This window comes from Pseudophryne corroboree, unplaced genomic scaffold, assembly GCF_028390025.1.
Source record: "Pseudophryne corroboree isolate aPseCor3 unplaced genomic scaffold, aPseCor3.hap2 scaffold_149, whole genome shotgun sequence".
Classification (NCBI taxonomy): Eukaryota; Metazoa; Chordata; class Amphibia; order Anura; family Myobatrachidae; genus Pseudophryne; species Pseudophryne corroboree.
Genome location: NW_026968120.1, coordinates 918,425 through 942,145, shown reverse-complemented (window position 1 = coordinate 942,145; position 23,721 = coordinate 918,425). Strand labels below are relative to the sequence as shown.

At 48.5% G+C, this 23,721-nt stretch overlaps 26 non-coding genes and 2 pseudogenes across 26 annotated transcripts; 21 read left to right on the top strand and 7 right to left on the bottom strand.

The window, feature by feature from the left end:
- Positions 1-12: 12 nt before the first annotated feature.
- On the bottom strand, positions 13-128 carry LOC134998663 (U5 spliceosomal RNA). The gene has a single exon (XR_010200833.1). It is a non-coding gene; the product is annotated as a U5 spliceosomal RNA (small nuclear RNA).
- A 144-nt stretch (positions 129-272) lies between these two features.
- Positions 273-435, top strand: LOC134998517 (U1 spliceosomal RNA). Its single transcript, XR_010200743.1, has one exon. It is a non-coding gene; the product is annotated as a U1 spliceosomal RNA (small nuclear RNA).
- Positions 436-1,106: 671 nt separating this feature from the next.
- LOC134998800 (U1 spliceosomal RNA) lies at positions 1,107-1,270 on the top strand. Its single transcript, XR_010200969.1, has one exon. It is a non-coding gene; the product is annotated as a U1 spliceosomal RNA (small nuclear RNA).
- Positions 1,271-1,422: 152 nt separating this feature from the next.
- LOC134998592 (U1 spliceosomal RNA) lies at positions 1,423-1,585 on the top strand. The gene has a single exon (XR_010200787.1). It is a non-coding gene; the product is annotated as a U1 spliceosomal RNA (small nuclear RNA).
- A 672-nt stretch (positions 1,586-2,257) lies between these two features.
- Positions 2,258-2,421, top strand: LOC134999091 (U1 spliceosomal RNA). The gene has a single exon (XR_010201254.1). It is a non-coding gene; the product is annotated as a U1 spliceosomal RNA (small nuclear RNA).
- A 152-nt stretch (positions 2,422-2,573) lies between these two features.
- Positions 2,574-2,736, top strand: LOC134998377 (U1 spliceosomal RNA). The gene has a single exon (XR_010200658.1). It is a non-coding gene; the product is annotated as a U1 spliceosomal RNA (small nuclear RNA).
- Positions 2,737-3,351: 615 nt separating this feature from the next.
- On the top strand, positions 3,352-3,515 carry LOC134998784 (U1 spliceosomal RNA). The gene has a single exon (XR_010200953.1). It is a non-coding gene; the product is annotated as a U1 spliceosomal RNA (small nuclear RNA).
- Positions 3,516-3,667: 152 nt separating this feature from the next.
- Positions 3,668-3,809, top strand: LOC134998394 (U1 spliceosomal RNA; annotated as a pseudogene).
- Positions 3,810-4,502: 693 nt separating this feature from the next.
- On the top strand, positions 4,503-4,666 carry LOC134998872 (U1 spliceosomal RNA). The gene has a single exon (XR_010201037.1). It is a non-coding gene; the product is annotated as a U1 spliceosomal RNA (small nuclear RNA).
- Positions 4,667-4,818: 152 nt separating this feature from the next.
- Positions 4,819-4,960, top strand: LOC134998543 (U1 spliceosomal RNA; annotated as a pseudogene).
- A 695-nt stretch (positions 4,961-5,655) lies between these two features.
- On the top strand, positions 5,656-5,819 carry LOC134998875 (U1 spliceosomal RNA). Its single transcript, XR_010201039.1, has one exon. It is a non-coding gene; the product is annotated as a U1 spliceosomal RNA (small nuclear RNA).
- A 148-nt stretch (positions 5,820-5,967) lies between these two features.
- On the top strand, positions 5,968-6,130 carry LOC134998618 (U1 spliceosomal RNA). Its single transcript, XR_010200799.1, has one exon. It is a non-coding gene; the product is annotated as a U1 spliceosomal RNA (small nuclear RNA).
- Positions 6,131-6,800: 670 nt separating this feature from the next.
- Positions 6,801-6,964, top strand: LOC134998868 (U1 spliceosomal RNA). The gene has a single exon (XR_010201033.1). It is a non-coding gene; the product is annotated as a U1 spliceosomal RNA (small nuclear RNA).
- A 4,938-nt stretch (positions 6,965-11,902) lies between these two features.
- On the bottom strand, positions 11,903-12,018 carry LOC134998728 (U5 spliceosomal RNA). The gene has a single exon (XR_010200899.1). It is a non-coding gene; the product is annotated as a U5 spliceosomal RNA (small nuclear RNA).
- A 274-nt stretch (positions 12,019-12,292) lies between these two features.
- Positions 12,293-12,408, bottom strand: LOC134998685 (U5 spliceosomal RNA). Its single transcript, XR_010200855.1, has one exon. It is a non-coding gene; the product is annotated as a U5 spliceosomal RNA (small nuclear RNA).
- Positions 12,409-12,694: 286 nt separating this feature from the next.
- LOC134998646 (U5 spliceosomal RNA) lies at positions 12,695-12,810 on the bottom strand. The gene has a single exon (XR_010200816.1). It is a non-coding gene; the product is annotated as a U5 spliceosomal RNA (small nuclear RNA).
- Positions 12,811-13,080: 270 nt separating this feature from the next.
- Positions 13,081-13,196, bottom strand: LOC134998662 (U5 spliceosomal RNA). Its single transcript, XR_010200832.1, has one exon. It is a non-coding gene; the product is annotated as a U5 spliceosomal RNA (small nuclear RNA).
- A 144-nt stretch (positions 13,197-13,340) lies between these two features.
- Positions 13,341-13,503, top strand: LOC134998343 (U1 spliceosomal RNA). Its single transcript, XR_010200627.1, has one exon. It is a non-coding gene; the product is annotated as a U1 spliceosomal RNA (small nuclear RNA).
- A 671-nt stretch (positions 13,504-14,174) lies between these two features.
- On the top strand, positions 14,175-14,338 carry LOC134998799 (U1 spliceosomal RNA). The gene has a single exon (XR_010200968.1). It is a non-coding gene; the product is annotated as a U1 spliceosomal RNA (small nuclear RNA).
- Positions 14,339-14,490: 152 nt separating this feature from the next.
- LOC134998483 (U1 spliceosomal RNA) lies at positions 14,491-14,653 on the top strand. The gene has a single exon (XR_010200716.1). It is a non-coding gene; the product is annotated as a U1 spliceosomal RNA (small nuclear RNA).
- A 671-nt stretch (positions 14,654-15,324) lies between these two features.
- On the top strand, positions 15,325-15,488 carry LOC134999090 (U1 spliceosomal RNA). The gene has a single exon (XR_010201253.1). It is a non-coding gene; the product is annotated as a U1 spliceosomal RNA (small nuclear RNA).
- Positions 15,489-15,640: 152 nt separating this feature from the next.
- Positions 15,641-15,803, top strand: LOC134998376 (U1 spliceosomal RNA). The gene has a single exon (XR_010200657.1). It is a non-coding gene; the product is annotated as a U1 spliceosomal RNA (small nuclear RNA).
- A 674-nt stretch (positions 15,804-16,477) lies between these two features.
- On the top strand, positions 16,478-16,641 carry LOC134998932 (U1 spliceosomal RNA). The gene has a single exon (XR_010201094.1). It is a non-coding gene; the product is annotated as a U1 spliceosomal RNA (small nuclear RNA).
- Positions 16,642-16,789: 148 nt separating this feature from the next.
- LOC134998617 (U1 spliceosomal RNA) lies at positions 16,790-16,952 on the top strand. The gene has a single exon (XR_010200798.1). It is a non-coding gene; the product is annotated as a U1 spliceosomal RNA (small nuclear RNA).
- A 670-nt stretch (positions 16,953-17,622) lies between these two features.
- Positions 17,623-17,786, top strand: LOC134998867 (U1 spliceosomal RNA). The gene has a single exon (XR_010201032.1). It is a non-coding gene; the product is annotated as a U1 spliceosomal RNA (small nuclear RNA).
- A 4,533-nt stretch (positions 17,787-22,319) lies between these two features.
- Positions 22,320-22,435, bottom strand: LOC134998727 (U5 spliceosomal RNA). The gene has a single exon (XR_010200898.1). It is a non-coding gene; the product is annotated as a U5 spliceosomal RNA (small nuclear RNA).
- Positions 22,436-22,709: 274 nt separating this feature from the next.
- On the bottom strand, positions 22,710-22,825 carry LOC134998661 (U5 spliceosomal RNA). The gene has a single exon (XR_010200831.1). It is a non-coding gene; the product is annotated as a U5 spliceosomal RNA (small nuclear RNA).
- Positions 22,826-22,969: 144 nt separating this feature from the next.
- On the top strand, positions 22,970-23,132 carry LOC134998342 (U1 spliceosomal RNA). The gene has a single exon (XR_010200626.1). It is a non-coding gene; the product is annotated as a U1 spliceosomal RNA (small nuclear RNA).
- The last annotated feature ends 589 nt before the right edge of the window (positions 23,133-23,721 follow it).

Here is a 23,721-nt window from a genome sequence, read left to right as displayed (position 1 = left end):
ACCGATAAAAGAAACCCCAAAAAGATGGGGCATGCAAAAATTGAGATAAAACTCGGTTTTGCTCCTCTCCACGGAAATCTTTAGTAAAAGGCGAAAGATTTGTTCGTTCTGAAGAGAAACCAGAGCATGACCAAGATTTTTATCTGAAAATATGTGTTCTCCCTGCAGTTGTTGTCCCCAGATGAGAGTTCCCTTGTGCTGCCTCAGTTGAATCTCCTTTACTTGACAGGGGGATGCTCGAGCAGCGACCCTCCCCAGCTCTAGCCCAACTCCTACTTACCTGCCAGGTGAGATACTATGATCATGAAGGTGCTTCTCCCAGGGCAAGGCTCACCCATAGCACTCTGGGTGTGCTGCTTCTGCGATTTCCCCAAATGTGGGAAACTTGACTGCATAATTTGTGTTTCCCCTGGTCGGCTCTCGTATAATTCAGATCTCTTTGTCTCAGGTCTCTCTCCAGCCTAGTTTGCTGTCTGTTTCCACTTCTCTTTTCTTGAGCCGCTCCCTTCTATGCCCTTGCGCACTATCCTGACTTCTCCCGTCTGCTTACTTCGTGCCTTCCAATGCACAATGCAAACTACAGGTAGTGCTGCAGGGCCCACACCCTTTTACTTGCCTTACAGAGCAGCTCTGGAGCAGTTACAGTGCCCAGCTGCTGCAAGAAATCAGCTTGAATGCTTCAGGGGCTGGGGCATAGCCAACATGAGCCCCACACCGAAGGAGGGTGGAGGTGTGTAATGCGAACTAGGGGTCATCCAAGCGCCGCAAAAGGCCGCCATGCCCTGCACGCCCCTTTTCTCTTTTCATATGCAGACGAGGGTTGAAGCCAACTTTGACCCACTGCTTGGATGGCATCACCATATGCAAATCCATCTGCTGCAGGCCTTCCCCCAGGAATGCTTGCACTAGTTGTTGCATTTGGTTTGTTGTTTGGGGGTGCTTCAGTATTAGGCAGCCTTCTGCCCTCCCATGTTCATCTGAAAATATGTGTTCTCCCTGCAGTTGTTGTCCCCAGATGAGAGTTCCCTTGTGCTGCCTCAGTTGAATCTCCTTTACTTGACAGAGATGTGCCTGAGCAGCGGCCCTCCCCAGCCCTATCCCAAATCATACTTATTTTGCATAGGAGAGACCATGGTCTTGAAGATTGTTCTCCCAGGGTGAGGTTCATTCATTGCATTCTGGGTATGCTGACCCCTGTGATTTCCCCAAATGTGGGAAACTCAACTGCATTATTTGTGGTAGTGGGGGACTGTGTTTGTGCTTTCCTCTGGTCAGCTCTTTTAAAAGTCAGATTTCTTTGTTTCAGTTCTTCCTCTAGCCTTGTTCTTCTTTCGAGAGTTCCCTTGTGCTGCCTCAGTTGGTTCTCCTTCACTTGACAGGGGGGTGCCCGAGCAGCGACCCTCCCCAGCTCTAGCCCAACTTCTACTTACCTGCCAGGTAAGATACTATAATTATGAAGGTGCTTCTCCCAGGGCAAGGCTCACCCATTGCACTCTGGATGTGCTGCCCCTGCGATTTCCCCAAATGTGGGAAACTTGACTGCATAATTTGTGTTTCCCCTGGTCGGCTCTCGTATAATTCAGATCTCTTTGTCTCAGGTCTCTCTCCAGCCTAGTTTGCTGTCTGTTTCCACTTCTCTTTTCTTAAGCCGCTCCATTCTATGGCCTTGCGCACTATCCTTACTTCTCCCGTCTGCTTACTTTGTGCCTTCCAATGCACAATGCAAACTACAGGTAGTGCTGCAGGGCCCACACCCTTTTACTTGCCGTACAGAGCAGCTCTGGAGCTGTTACAGTGCCCAGCTACTGCAAGAAATCAGCTTGAATGCTTCAGGGGCTGGGGCATAGCCAACATGAGCCCCACACCAAAGGAGGGTGGAGGTGTTTAATGCGAACTAGGGGTCATCCAAGCGCCGCAAAAGGCCGCCATGCCCTGCACGCCCCTTTTCTCTTTTTCATATGCAGACGAGGGTTGAAGCCAACTTTGACCCACTGCTTGGATGACATCACCATATGCAAATCCATCTGCTGCAGGCCTTCCCCCAGGAATGCTTGCACTAGTTGTTGCATTTGGTTTGTTGTTTGGGGGTGCTTCAGTATTAGGCAGCCTTCTGCCCTCCCATGTTCATCTGAAAATATGTGTTCTCCCTGCAGTTGTTGTCCCCAGATGAGAGTTCCCTTATGCTGCCTCAGTTGAATCTCCTTTACTTGACAGAGATGTGCCTGAGCAGCGGCCCTCCCCTGCCCTATCCCAAATCATACTTATTTTGCATAGGAGATACCATGGTCATGAAGATTATTCTCCCAGTGTGAGGTTCATTCATTGCATTCTGGGTATGCTGACCCCTGTGATTTCCCCAAATGTGTGAAACTCGACAGCATTATTTGTGGTAGTGGGGGACTGTGTTTGTGTTTTCCTCTGGTCAGCTCAGGTAAAAGTCAGATTTCTTTGTCTCAGATCTTCCTCTAGCCTTGTTCTTCTTTCGAGAATTCCCTTGTGCTGCCTCAGTTGGATCTCCTTCACTTGACAGGGGGGTACCCGAGCAGTGACCCTCCCCAGCTCTAGCCCAACTCCTACTTACCTGCCAGGTGAGATACTATGATCACGTAGGTGCTTCTCCCAGGGCAAGGCTCACCCATTGCACTCTGGGTGTGCTGCTCCTGCGATTTCCCCAAATGTGGGAAACTTGACTGCATAATTTGTGTTTCCCCTGGTCGGCTCTCGTATAATTCAGATCTCTTTGTCTCAGGTCTCTCTCCAGCCTAGTTTGCTGTCTGTTTCCACTTCTCTATTCTTAAGTGCCTTCCAATGCACAATGCAAACTACAGGTAGTGCTGCAGGGCCCACACCCTTTTACTTGCCGTACAGAGCAGCTCTGGAGCTGTTACAGTGCCCAGCTGCTGCAAGAAATCAGCTTGAATGCTTCAGGGGCTGGGGCATAGCCAACATGAGCCCCACACCGAAGGAGGGTGGGGGTGTTTAATGCGAACTAAGGGTCATCCAAGCGCCGCAAAAGGCCGCCATGCCCTGCATACCCCTTTTCTCTTTTCATATGCAGATGAGGGTTCCAGCCAACTTTGGCCCACTGCTTGGATGACATCACCGTATGCAAATCCGTCTTCTGCAGAACTTCCCCCAGGAATGCTTGTACTAGTTGTTGCATTTGGTTTGTTGTTTGGGGGTGCTTCAGTATTAGGCAGCCTTCTGCCCTCCCATGTTCATCTGAAAATATGTGTTCTCCCTGCAGTTGTTGTCCCCAGATGGGAGTTCCCTTGTGCTGCCTCAGTTGAATCTCCTTTACTTGACAGAGATGTGCCTGAGCAGCGGCCCTCCCCAGCCCTATCCCAAATCATACTTATTTTGCATAGGAGATACCATGGTCATGAAGATTGTTCTCCGAGGGTGAGGTTCATTCATTGCATTTTGGGTATGCTGACCCCTGTGATTTCCCCAAATGTGGGAAACTCGACTGCATTATTTGTGGTAGTGGGGGACTGTGTTTGTGCTTTCCTCTGGTCAGCTCTGGTAAAAGTCAGATTTCTTTGTCTCAGATTTTCCTCTAGCCTTGTTCTTCTTTCGAGAGTTCCCTTGTGCTGCCTCAGTTGGATCTCCTTCACTTGACAGGGGGGTACCCGAGCAGCAACCCTCCCCAGCTCTAGCCCAACTCCTACTTACCTGCCAGGTGAGATACTATGATCATGAAGGTGCTTCTCCCAGGGCAAGGCTCACCCATTGCACTCTGGGTGTGCTGCTCCTGCGATTTCCCCAAATGTGGGACACTTGACTGCATAATTTGTGTTTCCCCTGGTCGGCTCTCGTATAATTTAGATCTCTTTGTCTCAGGTCTCTCTCCAGCCTAGTTTGCTGCCTGTTTCCACTTCTCTTTTCTTGAGCCGCTCCCTTCTATGCCCTTGCGCACTATCCTGACTTCTCCCGTCTGCTTACTTTGTGCCTTCCAACGCACAATGCGAACTACAGGTAGTGCTGCAGGGCCCACACCCTTTTACTTGCCTTACAGAGCAGCTCTGGAGCTGTTACAGTGCCCAGCTGCTGCAAGAAATCAGCTTGAATACTTCAGGGGCTGGGGCATAGCCAACATGAGCCCCACACCGAAGGAGAATGGAGGTGTTTAATGAGAACTAGGGGTCATCCAAGCGCCGCAAAAGGCCGCCATTCCCTGCATAACCCTTATTCTCTTTTCATATGCAGATGAGGGTTCCAGCCAACTTTGGCCCACTGCTTGGATGACATCACCGTATGCAAATCCGTCTTCTGCAGACCTTCTCCCAGGAATGCTTTTACTAGTTGTTGCATTTGGTTTGTTGTTTGGGGGTGCTTCAGTATTAGGCAGCCTTCTGCCCTCCCATGTTCATCTGAAAATATGTGTTCTCCCTGCAGTTGTTGTCCCCAGATGAGAGTTCCCTTGTGCTGCCTCAGTTGAATCTCCTTTACTTGACAGAGATGTGCCTGAGCAGCGGCCCTCCCCAGCCCTATCCCAAATCATACTTATTTTGCATAGGAGATACCATGGTCATGAAGATTGTTCTCCCAGGGTTAGGTTCATTCATTGCATTCTGGGTATGCTGACCCCTGTGATTTCCCCAGATGTGGGAAACTCAACTGCATTATTTGTGGTAGTGGGGGACTGTGTTTGTGCTTTCCTCTGGTCAGCTCTGGTAAAAGTCAGATTTCTTTGTCTCAGATCTTCCTCTAGCCTTGTTCTTCTTTCGAGAGTTCCCTTGTGCTGCCTCAGTTGGATCTCCTTCACTTGACAGGGGGGTGCCCGAGCAGCGACCCTCCCCAGCTCTAGCCCAACTCCTACTTACCTGCCAGGTGAGATACTATGATCATGTAAGTGCTTCTCCCAGGGCAAGGCTCACCCAATGCACTCTGGGTGTGCTGCCCCTGCGATTTCCCCAAATGTGGGAAACTTGACTGCATAATTTGTGTTTCCCCTGGTCGGCTCTCATATAATTCAGATCTCTTTGTCTCAGGTCTCTCTCCAGCCTAGTTTGCTGTCTGTTTCCACTTCTTTTTTCTTAAGCCCCTCCCTTCTATACCCTTGTGGACTATCCTGACATCTCCTCCTGTCTGCTTACTTTGTGCCTTCCAATGCACAATGCAAACTACAGGTAGTGCTGCAGGGCCCACACCCTTTTACTTGCCTTACAGAGCAGCTCTGGAGCTGTTACAGTGCCCAGCTGCTGCAAGAAATCAGCTTGAATGCTTCAGGGGCTGGGGCATAGCCAACATGAGCCCCACACCGACGGAGGGTGGAGGTGTTTAATGCAAACTAAGGGTCATCCAAGCACCGCAAAAGGCCGCCATGCCCTGCATACCCCTTTTCTCTTTTCATAGGCAGATGAGGGTTCCAGCCAACTTTGGCCCACTGCTTGGATGACATCACCGTATGCAAATCCGTCTTCTGCAGACCTTTTCCCAGGAATGCTTGTACTAGTTGTTGCATTTGGTTTGTTGTTTGGGGGTGCTTCAGTATTAGGCAGCCTTCTGCTCTCCCATTTTCATCTGAAAATATGTGTTCTCCCTGCAGTTGTTGTCCCCAGATGAGAGTTCCCTTGTGCTGCCTCAGTTGAATCTCCTTTACTTGACAGAGATGTGCCTGAGCAGCGGCCCTCCCCAGCCCTATCCCAAATCATACTTATTTTGCATAGGAGATACCATTATCATGAAGATTGTTCTCCCAGGGTGAGGTTCATTCATTGCATTCTGGGTATGCTGACCCCTGTGATTTCCCCAAATGTGGGAAACTCGACTGCATTATTTGTTGTAGTGGGGGACTGTGTTTGTGCTTTCCTCTGGTCAGCTCTGGTAAAAGTCAGATTTCTATGTCTCAGATCTTCATCTAGCCTTGTTCTTTTTTCGAGAGTTTCCTTGTGCTGCCTCAGTTGGATCTCCTTCACTTGACAGGGGGGTGCCCGTACAGCGACCCTCCCCAGCTCTAGCCCAACTCTTACCTGCCAGGTGAGATACTATGATCAGGAAGGTGCTTCTCCCAGGGCAAGGCTCACCCAATGCACTCTGGGTGTGCTGCTCCTACGATTTCCCCAAATGTGGGACACTTGATTACATAATTTGTGTTTCCTCTGGTCGGCTCTCGTATAATTCAGATCTCTTTGTCTCAGGTCTCTCTCCAGCCTAGTTTGCTGTCTGTTTCCACTTCTCTTTTCTTGAGCCGCTCCCTTCTATGCCCTTGTGCACTATCCTGACTTCCCCGTCTGCTTACTTTGTGCCTTCCAACGCACAATGCAAACTACAGGTAGTGCTGCAGGGCCCACACCCTTTTACTTGCTTTACAGAGCAGCTCTGGAGCTGTTACAGTGCCCAGCTGCTGCAAGAAATCAGCTTGAATGCTTCAGGGGCTGGGGCATAGCCAACATGAGCCCCACACCGAAGGAGGGTGGAGGTGTTTAATGCGAACTAGGGGTCATCCAAGCGCCGCAAAAGGCCGCCATGCCCTGCACACCCCTTTTTTATTTTCATATGCAGACGAGGGTTGAAGCCAACTTTGACCCACTGCTTGGATGACATCACCATATGCAAATCCGTCTGCTGCAGGCCTTCCCCCAGGAATGCTTGCACTAGTAGTTGCATTTGGTTTGTTGTTTGGGGGTGCTTCAGTATTAGGCAGCCTTCTGCCCTCCCATGTTCATCTGAAAATATGTGTTCTCCCTGCAGTTATTGTCCCCAGATGAGAGTTCCCTTGTGCTGCCTCAGTTGAATCTCCTTTACTTGACAGAGATGTGCCTGAGCAGCGGCCCTCCCCAGCCCTATCCCAAATCATACTTATTTTGCATAGGAGATACCATGGTCATGAAGATTGTTCTCCCATGGTGAGGTTCATTCATTGCACTCTGGGTATGCTGACCCCTGTGATTTCCCCAAATGTGGGAAACTCGACTGCATTATTTGTGGTAGTGGGGGACTGTGTTTGTGCTTTCCTCTGGTCAGCTCTGGTAAAAGTCAGATTTCTTTGTCTCCGATCTTCCTCTAGCCTTGTTCTTCTTTCGAGAGTTCCCTTGTGCTGCCTCAGTTGGATCTCCTTCACTTGACAGGGAGTGCCCGAGCAGCAATCCTCCACAGCTCTAGCCCAACTCCTACTTACCTGCCAGGTGAGATACTATGATCTTCACTGTTAGGGCAATCAGGATGTGGAATTCCCTGCCAGGGAAGGTGGTAATGGCGGACTCTGTAATTGGATTTAAAAAAGGAATGGATACATTTCTGAATGAAAAAGCTATCCAAGGTTATAATACTTAAAATATCAACATGGTTAATCCGGGGGTAACATGAGTTATAGTAGCTAACTAGTCATAAAACATTATTCAGCAAGTATGTAGAATCATCACAACTTAAAACAGGTTGAACACGATGGGCAATTTGCCTCTATTCAACCTCAAAAACTATGTTGCCATATGTTACTATATTACTATGTTACTGTAGTATACAGAACACCACAATGTAATGAGCAGTGATAGTGAGCACTGATGAGGATACTAGAACTGACACTGAGCAGCAAGATGCAGCACTGGACTATTAGTAATGTACTGTAGTATGCTGAGCACCACAATGCAGCACAAGACAATGAGCAGTGATACTGAGCACTGATGAGGATACTACTGAGAACTGACACTGAGCAGGAGAGACACACTACTAGTATTACTGAGCAGCAATAAGTAACCACTGATACTGAGCACTGATATTGAGATTTCCACTGAGAGAACATAGCCACGTCCTCTCCGCTCTCTCTTCAATGCACGAGTAAAAATGGCGGCAACGCGCAGCTCTTTATATGGAATCCGAATCTCGCGAGAATCCGACAGCGGGATGATGACATTTTCCCTTGTTCAGGTTTTCCGAGTCAGGCGGGAACAACCGAGCCTGCCTCGGACCAGTGTAAACCACGTGGAGTTCGTCGGGAATTCGGTTCTCGGAGAACCGAACCCGCTCCTCTATATATACTATATTACTATGTTACTGTAGTATACAGAACACCACAATGCAATGAGCAGTGATAGTGAGCACTGATGAGGATACTAGAACTGACACTGAGCAGCAAGATGCAGCACTGGACTATTAGTAATGTACTGTAGTATGCTGAGCACCACAATGCAGCACAAGACAATGAGCAGTGATACTGAGCACTGATGAGGATACTACTGAGAACTGACACTGAGCAGGAGAGACACACTACTAGTATTACTGAGCAGCAATAAGTAACCACTGATACTGAGCACTGATATTGAGATTTCCACTGAGAGAACATAGCCACGTCCTCTCCGCTCTCTCTTCAATGCACGAGTAAAAATGGCAGCAACGCGCAGCTCTTTATATGGAATCCGAATCTCGCGAGAATCCGACAGCGGGATGATGACATTTTCCCTTGTTCAGGTTTTCCGAGTCAGGCGGGAACAACCGAGCCAGCCTCGGACCAGTGTAAACCACGTGGAGTTCGTGGGGAATTCGGTTCTCGGAGAACCGAACCCGCTCCTCTCTACCTTATACCCATCAATTTTTTTATTTTCAATCTAAGCCCCTGCAGTTTTCTGTAAGCATCTGCTTCGCTATGATGATCAACAAGTCACAAGGGCAAACACTCAGGGTTTGAGGCGTAGATCTTAGGACCAGCTGCTACAAGCATGGCAGAGGTGTCACTATCACTGGTGACACCCAGAGAGGTGGCGAGGGAGATTGTAATGCAGTGCGCGCAGATAAGCAGCGCAATGGTAAAAAGGAGGCATGGTTTCATAGGTAGGGGCGTGGCCTGGTGGCCTGAATCTACATTTTGTTGCTCCGGGTGTCCCGGGGGTTGGGGGCTGCACCCGGGGACTAGTGTGTGAGCGGTGCTGGCTCCTGCACAGTGACAGGGCATGGCCACCCAGCATGACGCCTCCCTTCTTGACCATGCTGTAATTGCAGTCGCACTGCAGTTCAGCGTGATCATAAAAAATGGTGTAGGCTCCTGCTGGTGCAGACTGTATGTGCGCGCAGGAAGCCGCCACCATTTTTGTGATCACAGCGGCTGAATGTGATGTCATACAGCCGCTGTGACCACGCCCCCTGTGTCTCCTCCGTTGCAGACCCCATTTTGAAGCCTTGCCCCCGCACCGCTCCATCCCTGACTTGGAAATGGAGTGTTGCTGACCCACCTCTCCCCCCCTTCCCCGCCCCGATTGACAGGCAGAGGCGATCACATTCTCTGCGGGGTGCCGCAGAAAATGCAGGCACATGCGTATGCTCTTAGCAATTTTTGCAGTTGGATCGCTTATTGTGATTGCAATCCAACCTGAATCAGGCCCTATTACCTATCACAATGCGCTGCGGGCAGTACAAAATTGGGTTAATATAGGAGAAAAAACCCCAGACCTGTGCTCCTTAACTGTACCTGGTGGCTAGTGGAGCGGCTGCCCAGTAATCAGTGTCCACCGCAGTGCGCACACGGCCCACCCCCTACGGCCTCGCTCCCCTTCATCAGCGGCCTCGTGATCCGGAAGGGTGGTGTGTGTGTGACTGACCTTAGGATGAAACCGGAGCCTCCGCTGCAGTGACCCAGCAACCAGGGCACGGGAGTATACAGCGCCGCTGGGAGTGATGAAGCTGCAGTAAAGATGTCTATTAGACCTAGCCTGCTGCAGCCCTTGTAGATTCTCATAAAACAAGTTCTTCTTTTCTTGTCAAAATTAATAGCTAAGAATAGGCTGCCTGAGGCAGGCCCCTGTTAATTGGCCTGCTACTGAAGGCACCAACTACAAACTGAGCTCCCTGTTCATGGAAGCGGGGTTATAGAGGAGAATGCACTGAGCTTCTTGGGAACAGTCAAAAGCTTTGAGCAGGTTGGTGCCTCAGATCAAGATCCTACTCTACACCCCAATGTGAATCCTTGTGGAGTCCAGTGTACCCCACAGAAGAAATTAATGTGTCACACCCATTGGCAGCAACCTTAGAATAGCTGCTGACGGGCACAATTGAGAAAGGAAGGGGGGGGGGGACATTTGAATCCAGCACATAGATGCAATTCAAATATGTAATTTGTACCTTCCTATTTTAAAATATAATGGATGAACCTCACCCTGTGAGAACAATCTTCATGATCAAGAGATCTAATATGTAAAATAAGTATGAGTTGGGATAGGGCTGGGGAGGGTGGCAGCTCGGGCAGCCCCTCCCCCGTCAAGTTAAGGAGATTCAACTGAGGAAGCACAAGGGAACTCTCGTCTGGGGACAACAACTGCAGGGAGACCACATCTTTTCAGATGAACATGGGAGGGCGGAAGGCTGCCTAATACTGAAGCACCATCAAATATCAAACCATATCCAACAACTAGTACAAGCATTCCTGGGGGAAGGTCTGCAGCAGACGGATTTGCATACGGTGATGTCATCCAAGCAGTGGGCCAAAGTTGGCTGGAACTCTCATCTGCATATAAAAAGAGAAAAGGGGCATGCAGGGCATGGCGGCCTTTTGCAGTGCTTGGATGACCCCTAGTTCGCATTAAACACCCCCACCCTCCTTTGGTGTGGGGCTCATGTTGGCCATGCCCCATCCCCTGAAGCATTCATGCTGATTTCTTGCAGCAGCTGGGCACTGTAACAGCTCCAGAGCTGCTCTGTAAGGCAAGTAAAAGGGTGTGGGCCCTGCAGCACCACCTGTAGTTCGCATTGTGCGTTGGAAGGCACAAAGTAAGCAGACGGGAGGAGAAGTCAGGATAGTACACAAGGGCATCCTTTTCTCTTAGTCCGTAGAGGATGCTGGGGTCACATTAAGAACCATGGGGTATAGACGGGATCCGCAAGAGACATGGGCACTTTAAGACTTTCAAAGGGTGTGAACTGGCTCCTCCCTCTATGCCCCTCCTCCAGACTCCAGTTATAGGAACTGTGCCCAGGGAGACGGACATTTCGAGGAAAGGATTTATTGTTAAACTAAGGTGAGCATCTTACCAGCTCACACCTTAAGCATGCCGCAGAACGTGGCATTCAACAGAACACAAGCCAACGGCATGAACAATTGCAGCAAAAAGCTGACCAGAACCGTAACACAACATGTGTATAACCACAAGTAATAACTGCAGACACAGTATGGACTGGGACGGGTGCCCAGCATCCTCTACGTACTAAGAGAAAAGGATTTACCGGTAGGTATTAAAATCCTATTTTCTCATACGACCTAGAGGATGCTGGGGTCACATTAAGAACCATGGGGTTATACCAAAGCTCTTGAACGGGTGGGAGAGTGCGTACGACTCTGCAGCACCGAATGACCCAACTTGAGGTTATCATCAGCCAAGGTATCAAACTTGTAAAACTTAGCAAAAGTGTTTACTAAATAGCTGCTCGGCAAAGTTGCAATGCCGAGACTCCCCGACCAGCTGCCCAGGATGAACCCACCTTTCTAGTAGAATGGGTCTTCACCTAATTCAGTAACGGCAATCCTGCCGTGGAATGAGCATGCTGAATCTTACCACAGATCCAGCGCATAATGGTCTGCATGGAAGCAGGACACCCAATCATGTTGGGAGCATACAGGACAAACAGAGCCTCTGTTTTCCTAATCTGAACCGTTCTGGTGACATAAATTTTCAAAGTTCTGACCACAGCCAGAGACTTTGACTCAACGAAGGTGTCAGTGGCCAAAGGCACCATGTGGAAAGATGAACCACCTTCGGCAGAAATTGTTGACGTGTCCTCAATTCTGCTCTATCTTCTTGTGATACTGCATGGTTTGTACTGTTTTCCATGTGCTCCCAGATCTTTCAAGCAAGTAGCATGGTCAAGAAAGTTCTGTTTGAAAAGAAACAAACATTTACTGTCATTGTTATGCAAATAAACTTACATTAAAGCTAACAAGAAAGCACACTCGTTCTGTCTTTAAACTGATAAAAGAAACCCCAATAATATGGGGCATGCAAAAATTGAGATAAAACTCAGTTTTGCTCCTCTCCACGGAAATCTTTAATAAAAGGCGAAATATTTGTTAGTTCTGAAGAGAAACCAGAGCATGACCAAGATTCCACCTGTCGCCTGAGTGCCATGCCAGCAGTTCTCATTCAGCTCAAAGTGAGCACCCAATTTGAATGAAAGAAAGCAGATTTCTCACCAGGCTTCCCCTTGCTATAAACATGGTTTGTACTCTTTTCCATGTGCTCCCAGATCTTTCAAGCAATTAGTATAGTCAAGAAAGTTCTGTTTGAAAAGAAACAAACATTTACTGTCATTTCTACGCAAATGAGCTTACATTAAAGCACACTCGTTCTATCTTTAAACTGATAAAAGAAACCCCAATAAGACGGGGCATGCAAAAATTTAGATAAAACTCAGTTTTGCTCCTCTCCACGGAAATCTTTAGTAAAAGGCGAAAGATTTGTTCGTTCTGAAGAGAAACCAGAGCATGACCAAGATTCCACCTGTCGCCTGAGTGCCATACCAGCAGTCCTCATTCAGCTCAAAGTGAGCACCCAATTTGAAAGAAAGAAAGCAGATTTCTCACCAGGCTTCCCCTTGCTATAAGCATGGTTTGTACTCTTTTTCATGTGCTCCCAGATCTTTCAAGCAATTAGTATGGTCAAGAAAGTTCTGCTTGAAAAGAAACAGACATTTATTGTCATTGTTATGCAAATAAACTTACATTAAAGCTAACAAGAAAGCACACTCGTTCTGTCTTTAATCCGATAAAAGAAACCCCAATAATATGGGGCATGCAAAAATTGAGATAAAACTCAGTTTTGCTCCTCTCCACGGAAATCTTTAGTAAAAGGCGAAAGATTTGTTCGTTCTGAAGAGAAACCAGAGCATGACCAAGATTCCACCTGTCGCCTGAGTGCCGTGCCAGCAGTCCTCATTCAGATCAAAGTGAGCGCCCAATTTGAAAGAAAGCAGATTTCTCACCTGTCTTCTCCTTGCTATAAGCATGGTTTGTACTGTATTCCATGTGCTCCCAGATCTTTCAAGCAAGTAGCATGGTCAAGAAAGTTCTGTTTGAAAAGAAACAAACATTTACTGTCATTTCTATGCAAATGAGCTTACATTAAAGCACACTCATTCTATCTTTAAACCGATAAAAGAAACCCCAAAAAGATGGGGCATGCAAAAATTGAGATAAAACTCGGTTTTGCTCCTCTCCACGGAAATCTTTAGTAAAAGGCGAAAGATTTGTTCGTTCTGAAGAGAAACCAGAGCATGACCAAGATTTTTATCTGAAAATATGTGTTCTCCCTGCAGTTGTTGTCCCCAGATGAGAGTTCCCTTGTGCTGCCTCAGTTGAATCTCCTTTACTTGACAGGGGGATGCTCGAGCAGCGACCCTCCCCAGCTCTAGCCCAACTCCTACTTACCTGCCAGGTGAGATACTATGATCATGAAGGTGCTTCTCCCAGGGCAAGGCTCACCCATTGCACTCTGGGTGTGCTGCTTCTGCGATTTCCCCAAATGTGGGAAACTTGACTGCATAATTTGTGTTTCCCCTGGTCGGCTCTCGTATAATTCAGATCTCTTTGTCTCAGGTCTCTCTCCAGCCTAGTTTGCTGTCTGTTTCCACTTCTCTTTTCTTGAGCCGCTCCCTTCTATGCCCTTGCGCACTATCCTGACTTCTCCCGTCTGCTTACTTCGTGCCTTCCAACGCACAATGCAAACTACAGGTAGTGCTGCAGGGCCCACACCCTTTTACTTGCCTTACAGAGCAGCTCTGGAGCAGTTACAGTGCCCAGCTGCTGCAAGAAATCAGCTTGAATGCTTCAGGGGCTGGGGCATAGCCAACATGAGCCCCACACCGAAGGAGGGTGGAGGTGTGTAATGCGAACTAGGGGTCATCCAAGCGCCGCAAAAGGCCGCCATGCCCTGCACGCCCCTTTTCTCTTTTCATATGCAGACGAGGGTTGAAGCCAACTTTGACCCACTGCTTGGATGGCATCACCATATGCAAATCCATCTGCTGCAGGCCTTCCCCCAGGAATGCTTGCACTAGTTGTTGCATTTGGTTTGTTGTTTGGGGGTGCTTCAGTATTAGGCAGCCTTCTGCCCTCCCATGTTCATCTGAAAATATGTGTTCTCCCTGCAGTTGTTGTCCCCAGATGAGAGTTCCCTTGTGCTGCCTCAGTTGAATCTCCTTTACTTGACAGAGATGTGCCTGAGCAGCGGCCCTCCCCAGCCCTATCCCAAATCATACTTATTTTGCATAGGAGAGACCATGGTCTTGAAGATTGTTCTCCCAGGGTGAGGTTCATTCATTGCATTCTGGGTATGCTGACCCCTGTGATTTCCCCAAATGTGGGAAACTCAACTGCATTATTTGTGGTAGTGGGGGACTGTGTTTGTGCTTTCCTCTGGTCAGCTCTTTTAAAAGTCAGATTTCTTTGTTTCAGTTCTTCCTCTAGCCTTGTTCTTCTTTCGAGAGTTCCCTTGTGCTGCCTCAGTTGGTTCTCCTTCACTTGACAGGGGGGTGCCCGAGCAGCGACCCTCCCCAGCTCTAGCCCAACTTCTACTTACCTGCCAGGTGAGATACTATAATCATGAAGGTGCTTCTCCCAGGGCAAGGCTCACCCATTGCACTCTGGATGTGCTGCCCCTGCGATTTCCCCAAATGTGGGAAACTTGACTGCATAATTTGTGTTTCCCCTGGTCGGCTCTCGTATAATTCAGATCTCTTTGTCTCAGGTCTCTCTCCAGCCTAGTTTGCTGTCTGTTTCCACTTCTCTTTTCTTAAGCCGCTCCATTCTATGGCCTTGCGCACTATCCTTACTTCTCCCGTCTGCTTACTTTGTGCCTTCCAATGCACAATGCAAACTACAGGTAGTGCTGCAGGGCCCACACCCTTTTACTTGCCGTACAGAGCAGCTCTGGAGCTGTTACAGTGCCCAGCTACTGCAAGAAATCAGCTTGAATGCTTCAGGGGCTGGGGCATAGCCAACATGAGCCCCACACCAAAGGAGTAGGAGGTGTTTAATGCGAACTAGGGGTCATCCAAGCGCCGCAAAAGGCCGCCATGCCCTGCACGCCCCTTTTCTCTTTTTCATATGCAGACGAGGGTTGAAGCCAACTTTGACCCACTGCTTGGATGACATCACCATATGCAAATCCATCTGCTGCAGGCCTTCCCCAAGGAATGCTTGCACTAGTTGTTGCATTTGGTTTGTTGTTTGGGGGTGCTTCAGTATTAGGCAGCCTTCTGCCCTCCCATGTTCATCTGAAAATATGTGTTCTCCCTGCAGTTGTTGTCCCCAGATGAGAGTTCCCTTATGCTGCCTCAGTTGAATCTCCTTTACTTGACAGAGATGTGCCTGAGCAGCGGCCCTCCCCAGCCCTATCCCAAATCATACTTATTTTGCATAGGAGATACCATGGTCATGAAGATTATTCTCCCAGTGTGAGGTTCATTCATTGCATTCTGGGTATGCTGACCCCTGTGATTTCCCCAAATGTGTGAAACTCGACAGCATTATTTGTGGTAGTGGGGGACTGTGTTTGTGTTTTCCTCTGGTCAGCTCTGGTAAAAGTCAGATTTCTTTGTCTCAGATCTTCCTCTAGCCTTGTTCTTCTTTCGAGAATTCCCTTGTGCTGCCTCAGTTGGATCTCCTTCACTTGACAGGGGGGTACCCGAGCAGCGACCCTCCCCAGCTCTAGCCCAACTCCTACTTACCTGCCAGGTGAGATACTATGATCACGTAGGTGCTTCTCCCAGGGCAAGGCTCACCCATTGCACTCTGGGTGTGCTGCTCCTGCGATTTCCCCAAATGTGGGAAACTTGACTGCATAATTTGTGTTTCCCCTGGTCGGCTCTCGTATAATTCAGATCTCTTTGTCTCAGGTCTCTCTCCAGCCTAGTTTGCTGTCTGTTTCCACTTATTTTTTCTTAAGCCCCTCCCTTCTATACCCTTGTGGACTATCCTGACATCTCCTCCTGTCTGCTTACTTTGTGCCTTCCAATGCACAATGCAAACTACAGGTAGTGCTGCAGGGCCCACACCCTTTTACTTGCCTTACAGAGCAGCTCTGGAGCTGTTACAGTGCCCAGCTGCTGCAAGAAATCAGCTTGAATGCTTCAGGGGCTGGGGCATAGCCAACATGAGCCCCACACCGACGGAGGGTGGAGGTGTTTAATGCAAACTAAGGGTCATCCAAGCACCGCAAAAGGCCGCCATGCCCTGCATACCCCTTTTCTCTTTTCATATGCAGATGAGGGTTCCAGCCAACTTTGGCCCACTGCTTGGATGACATCACCGTATGCAAATCCGTCTTCTGCAGACCTTTTCCCAGGAATGCTTGTACTAGTTGTTGCATTTGGTTTGTTGTTTGGGGGTGCTTCAGTATTAGGCAGCCTTCTGCTCTCCCATTTTCATCTGAAAATATGTGTTCTCCCTGCAGTTGTTGTCCCCAGATGAGAGTTCCCTTGTGCTGCCTCAGTTGAATCTCCTTTACTTGACAGAGATGTGCCTGAGCAGCGGCCCTCCCCAGCCCTATCCCAAATCATACTTATTTTGCATAGGAGATACCATTATCATGAAGATTGTTCTCCCAGGGTTAGGTTCATTCATTGCATTCTGGGTATGCTGACCCCTGTGATTTCCCCAAATGTGGGAAACTCGACTGCATTATTTGTTGTAGTGGGGGACTGTGTTTGTGCTTTCCTCTGGTCAGCTCTGGTAAAAGTCAGATTTCTATGTCTCAGATCTTCATCTAGCCTTGTTCTTTTTTCGAGAGTTTCCTTGTGCTGCCTCAGTTGGATCTCCTTCACTTGACAGGGGGGTGCCCGTACAGCGACCCTCCCCAGCTCTAGCCCAACTCTTACCTGCCAGGTGAGATACTATGATCAGGAAGGTGCTTCTCCCAGGGCAAGGCTCACCCAATGCACTCTGGGTGTGCTGCTCCTACGATTTCCCCAAATGTGGGACACTTGATTACATAATTTGTGTTTCCTCTGGTCGGCTCTCGTATAATTCAGATCTCTTTGTCTCAGGTCTCTCTCCAGCCTAGTTTGCTGTCTGTTTCCACTTCTCTTTTCTTGAGCCGCTCCCTTCTATGCCCTTGTGCACTATCCTGACTTCCCCGTCTGTTTACTTTGTGCCTTCCAACGCACAATGCAAACTACAGGTAGTGCTGCAGGGCCCACACCCTTTTACTTGCTTTACAGAGCAGCTCTGGAGCTGTTACAGTGCCCAGCTGCTGCAAGAAATCAGCTTGAATGCTTCAGGGGCTGGGGCATAGCCAACATGAGCCCCACACCGAAGGAGGGTGGAGGTGTTTAATGCGAACTAGGGGTCATCCAAGCGCCGCAAAAGGCCGCCATGCCCTGCACACCCCTTTTTTTTTTTCATATGCAGACGAGGGTTGAAGCCAACTTTGACCCACTGCTTGGATGACATCACCATATGCAAATCCGTCTGCTGCAGGCCTTCCCCCAGGAATGCTTGCACTAGTAGTTGCATTTGGTTTGTTGTTTGGGGGTGCTTCAGTATTAGGCAGCCTTCTGCCCTCCCATGTTCATCTGAAAATATGTGTTCTCCCTGCAGTTATTGTCCCCAGATGAGAGTTCCCTTGTGCTGCCTCAGTTGAATCTCCTTTACTTGACAGAGATGTGCCTGAGCAGCGGCCCTCCCCAGCCCTATCCCAAATCATACTTATTTTGCATAGGAGATACCATGGTCATGAAGATTGTTCTCCCATGGTGAGGTTCATTCATTGCACTCTGGGTATGCTGACCCCTGTGATTTCCCCAAATGTGGGAAACTCGACTGCATTATTTGTGGTAGTGGGGGACTGTGTTTGTGCTTTCCTCTGGTCAGCTCTGGTAAAAGTCAGATTTCTTTGTCTCCGATCTTCCTCTAGCCTTGTTCTTCTTTCGAGAGTTCCCTTGTGCTGCCTCAGTTGGATCTCCTTCACTTGACAGGGAGTGCCCGAGCAGCAATCCTCCACAGCTCTAGCCCAACTCCTACTTACCTGCCAGGTGAGATACTATGATCTTCACTGTTAGGGCAATCAGGATGTGGAATTCCCTGCCAGGGAAGGTGGTAATGGCGGACTCTGTAATTGGATTTAAAAAAGGAATGGATACATTTCTGAATGAAAAAGCTATCCAAGGTTATAATACTTAAAATATCAACATGGTTAATCCGGGGGTAACATGAGTTATAGTAGCTAACTAGTCATAAAACATTATTCAGCAAGTATGTAGAATCATCACAACTTAAAACATGTTGAACACGATGGGCAATTTGCCTCTATTCAACCTCAAAAACTATGTTACCATATTTTACTATATTACTATGTTACTGTAGTATACAGAACACCACAATGTAATGAGCAGTGATAGTGAGCACTGATGAGGATACTAGAACTGACACTGAGCAGCAAGATGCAGCACTGGACTATTAGTAATGTACTGTAGTATGCTGAGCACCACAATGCAGCACAAGACAATGAGCAGTGATACTGAGCACTGATGAGGATACTACTGAGAACTGACACTGAGCAGGAGAGACACACTACTAGTATTACTGAGCAGCAATAAGTAACCACTGATACTGAGCACTGATATTGAGATTTCCACTGAGAGAACATAGCCACGTCCTCTCCGCTCTCTCTTCAATGCACGAGTAAAAATGGCGGCAACGCGCAGCTCTTTATATGGAATCCGAATCTCGCGAGAATCCGACAGCGGGATGATGACATTTTCCCTTGTTCAGGTTTTCCGAGTCAGGCGGGAACAACCGAGCCTGCCTCGGACCAGTGTAAACCACGTGGAGTTCGTCGGGAATTCGGTTCTCGGAGAACCGAACCCGCTCCTCTATATATACTATATTACTATGTTACTGTAGTATACAGAACACCACAATGCAATGAGCAGTGATAGTGAGCACTGATGAGGATACTAGAACTGACACTGAGCAGCAAGATGCAGCACTGGACTATTAGTAATGTACTGTAGTATGCTGAGCACCACAATGCAGCACAAGACAATGAGCAGTGATACTGAGCACTGATGAGGATACTACTGAGAACTGACACTGAGCAGGAGAGACACACTACTAGTATTACTGAGCAGCAATAAGTAACCACTGATACTGAGCACTGATATTGAGATTTCCACTGAGAGAACATAGCCACGTCCTCTCCGCTCTCTCTTCAATGCACGATTAAAAATGGCAGCAACGCGCAGCTCTTTATATGGAATCCGAATCTCACGAGAATCTGACAGCGGGATGATGACATTTTCCCTTGTTCAGGTTTTCCGAGTCAGGCGGGAACAACCGAGCCTGCCTCGGACCAGTGTAAACCACGTGGAGTTCGTGGGGAATTCGGTTCTCGGAGAACCGAACCCGCTCCTCTCTACCTTATACCCATCAATTTTTTTTATTTTCAATCTAAGCCCCTGCAGTTTTCTGTAAGCATCTGCTTCGCTATGATGATCAACAAGTCACAAGGGCAAACACTCAGGGCTTGAGGCGTAGATCTTAGGACCAGCTGCTACAAGCATGGCAGAGGTGTCACTATCACTGGTGACACCCAGAGAGGTGGCGAGGGAGATTGTAATGCAGTGCGCGCAGATAAACAGCGCAATGGTAAAAAGGAGGCATGGTTTCATAGGTAGGGGCGTGGCCTGGTGGCCTGAATCTACATTTTGTTGCTCCGGGTGTCCCGGGGGTTGGGGGCTGCACCCGGGGACTAGTGTGTGAGCGGTGCTGGCTCCTGCACAGTGACAGGGCATGGCCACCCAGCATGACGCCTCCCTTCTTGACCATGCTGTAATTGCAGTCGCACTGCAGTTCAGCGTGATCATAAAAAATGGTGTAGGCTCCTGCTGGTGCAGACTGTATGTGCGCGCAGGAAGCCGCCACCATTTTTGTGATCACAGCGGCTGAATGTGATGTCATACAGCCGCTGTGACCACGCCCTCTGTGTCTCCTCCGTTGCAGACCCCATTTTGAAGCCTTGCCCCCGCACCGCTCCATCCCTGACTTGGAAATGGAGTGTTGCTGACCCACCTCTCCCCCCCTTCCCCGCCCCGATTGACAGGCAGAGGCGATCACATTCTCTGCGGGGTGCCGCAGAAAATGCAGGCACATGCGTATGCTCTTAGCAATTTTTGCAGTTGGATCGCTTATTGTGATTGCAATCCAACCTGAATCAGGCCCTATTACCTATCACAATGCGCTGCGGGCAGTACAAAATTGGGTTAATATAGGAGAAAAACCCCCAGACCTGTGCTCCTTAACTGTACCTGGTGGCTAGTGGAGCGGCTGCCCAGTAATCAGTGTCCACCGCAGTGCGCACACGGCCCACCCCCTACGGCCTCGCTCCCCTTCATCAGCGGCCTCGTGATCCGGAAGGGTGGTGTGTGTGTGACTGACCTTAGGATGAAACCGGAGCCTCCGCTGCAGTGACCCAGCAACCAGGGCACGGGAGTATATAGCGCCGCTGGGAGTGATGAAGCTGCAGTAAAGATGTCTATTAGACCTAGCCTGCTGCAGCCCTTGTAGATTCTCATAAAACAAGTTCTTCTTTTCTTGTCAAAATTAATAGCTAAGAATAGGCTGCCTGAGGCAGGCCCCTGTTAATTGGCCTGCTACTGAAGGCACCAACTACAAACTGAGCTCCCTGTTCATGGAAGCGGGGTTATAGAGGAGAATGCACTGAGCTTCTTGGGAACAGTCAAAAGCTTTGAGCCGGTTGGTGCCTCAGATCAAGATCCTACTCTACACCCCAATGTGAATCCTTGTGGAGTCCAGTGTACCCCACAGAAGAAATTAATGTGTCACACCCATTGGCAGCAACCTTAGAATAGCTGCTGACGGGCACAATTGAGAAAGGAAGGGGGGGGGGGACATTTGAATCCAGCACATAGATGCAATTCAAATATGTAATTTGTACCTTCCTATTTTAAAATATAATGGATGAACCTCACCCTGTGAGAACAATCTTCATGATCAAGAGATCTAATATGTAAAATAAGTATGAGTTGGGATAGGGCTGGGGAGGGTGGCAGCTCGGGCAGCCCCTCCCCCGTCAAGTTAAGGAGATTCAACTGAGGAAGCACAAGGGAACTCTCGTCTGGGGACAACAACTGCAGGGAGACCACATCTTTTCAGATGAACATGGGAGGGCGGAAGGCTGCCTAATACTGAAGCACCATCAAATATCAAACCATATCCAACAACTAGTACAAGCATTCCTGGGGGAAGGTCTGCAGCAGACGGATTTGCATACGGTGATGTCATCCAAGCAGTGGGCCAAAGTTGGCTGGAACCCTCATCTGCATATAAAAAGAGAAAAGGGGCATGCAGGGCATGGCGGCCTTTTGCAGTGCTTGGATGACCCCTAGTTCGCATTAAACACCCCCACCCTCCTTTGGTGTGGGGCTCATGTTGGCCATGCCCCATCCCCTGAAGCATTCATGCTGATTTCTTGCAGCAGCTGGGCACTGTAACAGCTCCAGAGCTGCTCTGTAAGGCAAGTAAAAGGGTGTGGGCCCTGCAGCACCACCTGTAGTTCGCATTGTGCGTTGGAAGGCACAAAGTAAGCAGACGGGAGGAGAAGTCAGGATAGTACACAAGGGCATCCTTTTCTCTTAGTCCGTAGAGGATGCTGGGGTCACATTAAGAACCATGGGGTTATACCAAAGCTCTTGAACGGGTGGGAGAGTGCGTACGACTCTGCAGCACCGAATGACCCAACTTGAGGTTATCATCAGCCAAGGTATCAAACTTGTAAAACTTAGCAAAAGTGTTTACTAAATAGCTGCTCGGCAAAGTTGCAATGCCGAGACTCCCCGACCAGCTGCCCAGGATGAACCCACCTTTCTAGTAGAATGGGTCTTCACCTAATTCAGTAACGGCAATCCTGCCGTGGAATGAGCATGCTGAATCTTACCACAGATCCAGCGCATAATGGTCTGCATGGAAGCAGGACACCCAATCATGTTGGGAGCATACAGGACAAACAGAGCCTCTGTTTTCCTAATCTGAACCGTTCTGGTGACATAAATTTTCAAAGTTCTGACCACAGCCAGAGACTTTGACTCAACGAAGGTGTCAGTGGCCAAAGGCACCATGTGGAAAGATGAACCACCTTCGGCAGAAATTGTTGACGTGTCCTCAATTCTGCTCTATCTTCATGAAAGATCAAATAAAGGCTCTTGTGATACTGCATGGTTTGTACTGTTTTCCATGTGCTCCCAGATCTTTCAAGCAAGTAGCATGGTCAAGAAAGTTCTGTTTGAAAAGAAACAAACATTTACTGTCATTGTTATGCAAATAAACTTACATTAAAGCTAACAAGAAAGCACACTCGTTCTGTCTTTAAACTGATAAAAGAAACCCCAATAATATGGGGCATGCAAAAATTGAGATAAAACTCAGTTTTGCTCCTCTCCACGGAAATCTTTAATAAAAGGCGAAATATTTGTTAGTTCTGAAGAGAAACCAGAGCATGACCAAGATTCCACCTGTCGCCTGAGTGCCATGCCAGCAGTTCTCATTCAGCTCAAAGTGAGCACCCAATTTGAATGAAAGAAAGCAGATTTCTCACCAGGCTTCCCCTTGCTATAAACATGGTTTGTACTCTTTTCCATGTGCTCCCAGATCTTTCAAACAATTAGTGTGGTCAAGAAAGTTCTGTTTGAAAAGAAACAAACATTTACTGTCATTTCTATGCAAATGAGCTTACATTAAAGCACACTCATTCTATCTTTAAACCGATAAAAGAAACCCCAAAAAGATGGGGCATGCAAAAATTGAGATAAAACTCGGTTTTGCTCCTCTCCACGGAAATCTTTAGTAAAAGGCGAAAGATTTGTTCGTTCTGAAGAGAAACCAGAGCATGACCAAGATTTTTATCTGAAAATATGTGTTCTCCCTGCAGTTGTTGTCCCCAGATGAGAGTTCCCTTGTGCTGCCTCAGTTGAATCTCCTTTACTTGACAGGGGGATGCTCGAGCAGCGACCCTCCCCAGCTCTAGCCCAACTCCTACTTACCTGCCAGGTGAGATACTATGATCATGAAGGTGCTTCTCCCAGGGCAAGGCTCACCCATTGCACTCTGGGTGTGCTGCTTCTGCGATTTCCCCAAATGTGGGAAACTTGACTGCATAATTTGTGTTTCCCCTGGTCGGCTCTCGTATAATTCAGATCTCTTTGTCTCAGGTCTCTCTCCAGCCTAGTTTGCTGTCTGTTTCTACTTCTCTTTTCTTGAGCCGCTCCCTTCTATGCCCTTGCGCACTATCCTGACTTCTCCCGTCTGCTTACTTCGTGCCTTCCAACGCACAATGCAAACTACAGGTAGTGCTGCAGGACCCACACCCTTTTACTTGCCTTACAGAGCGTCTCTGGAGCAGTTACAGTGCCCAGCTGCTGCAAGAAATCAGCTTGAATGCTTCAGGGGCTGGGGAATAGCCAACATGAGCCCCACACCGAAGGAGGGTGGAGGTGTGTAATGCGAACTAGGGGTCATCCAAGCGCCGCAAAAGGCCGCCATGCCCTGCACGCCCCTTGTCTCTTTTCATATGCAGACGAGTGTTGAAGCCAACTTTGACCCACTGTTTGCATGACATCACCATATGCAAATCCATCTGCTGCAGGCCTTCCCCCAGGAATGCTTGCACTAGTTGTTGCATTTGGTTTGTTGTTTGGGGGTGCTTCAGTATTAGGCAGCCTTCTGCTCTCCCATGTTCATCTGAAAATATGTGTTCTCCCTGCAGTTGTTGTCCCCAGATGAGAGTT